We start from the raw sequence: 1,494 nt of genomic DNA, 5'->3' as shown, positions 1-1,494 counted from the left end.
AGGCTGGTCTCGAACTCCTGACCTCAAGCAATCCACCCACCTCGGCCTCCCAAAGTGCTGAGATTACAGCATCAGCCACCGTGTCCAGCCAGGGATTTCTTTATAGTCTGTTTAAGAACACCCTATAAGCACAGCCAGGCCCCTGGGCTGACTAATACGCTGTCCCACATGGAGCCTGCACCAATGTTGACCTATGTTCCCAGCACCTCCTGACATATCCAGGCATAGGCTGTTTTGGCCAGCACATTGCAGGGGATTCCCCGGTGGTAGCAGGTTACTCACAAGGTCATCAGCTGAGGCTCAGAGTGGCAAGGACCATAGCTTTGGTCACTAGGGAGGAGAAAGGAAGCATTGTGGTGGCCTTGAACCATTTCTTACCTGCAGACTGCCTGCTATGGGGCAGAAAAAATGATCCAACCTAGGAGTTGGTGAGGCAGAGACCAAAACACAAAATGAAGGTAGGTTCGAGCAGGCACCCAGGAGATGGTGCCCAGCCCGACTCCCCAGACTCAGCCTAGATCAGAGCCCAGAGCCCTTGTGCCAGGACTGGCGAGTCAGTGCCCTGCTGGCTCTAGAGAAACCTCCAAGAAAGACCCAGGACCAGAGCCCTGGGCAGGCCCTGTGTGCTGCGGGCTGGCTGCACCCCCCACCTGCCCCTTCTCCTGGTCTGTTCCAGCCTGAGGGAAAATAGCAGGGGGCTGGTGGGGGCCGGGAAAGGTGTCCTCGTCCTCCAGTGCTGATGGTGGAGACCCACATGGAAGCAGAGAGACAGACACAATTAGAGCTGCCTGGGCAGTGTTTAAGACCTCAGTACTGGGGCCTGCAGTACAGGCGGGGAAGTTAGTCAAGGACAGATTCCTGGAGGAGGGGAGGAGGCTGCTGGGAAGGAGGGGTGATAGGTCTAGCAAAGAAGGGAGTGGAAACAGCCAGCCAGCCCAAGGGAGGGAAGTGGAAGGGATTTGCTCAGCCTTCAGCCTGGGGCTGTGAGTTACCCAACAGGAGCAGGGGAGACCTGAGTTGAGAGTGAGGAAAACTTGGGAGCTCATGTTGTAATGTGGGGTGACCCCTGAAGCCCCCACATGGTGTAAGCCAACTGGTGCAGGGACTGCGTCTTACTCAGCTGTGTGCCCAGTGGCCGGTAGTGTGCCAAGCATGCAGTTGGCACTTACTAAATGCTGCTACGTGAGCAGAGGCCTAAGTGGCTGGTGGCTTCAGATGCAGAGAGATGAGAGGTGGGTCTGTCGCTGAGGATGTCTCAACCACCTGCTCTGTGCTGTGCCCTGCAGTCAGCACAGTGGGCGGAAGGAGGGAAGAAAGGGGGAAATGGGGTCCTTGCCCTCAAGCGCCTCTGATGTGGGCTAGCCAGGATCTGGCTCGGAGCCCCCTGTTGTGCCCAAGTCCCCGCTGTTCTGGTCAGCCCTGAGCCGTGTGGGACCTGGGGTAAGTCATGTCCCTCTCTGGAGTTTCCTTTATCTGTGAATAAAGATGTTAGAC

Source organism: Cebus imitator, unplaced genomic scaffold (assembly GCF_001604975.1).
Source record: "Cebus imitator isolate Cc_AM_T3 unplaced genomic scaffold, Cebus_imitator-1.0 Scaffold181, whole genome shotgun sequence".
Lineage (NCBI taxonomy): Eukaryota > Metazoa > Chordata > Mammalia > Primates > Cebidae > Cebus > Cebus imitator.
Note: the sequence above shows the minus strand (reverse complement) of the source record.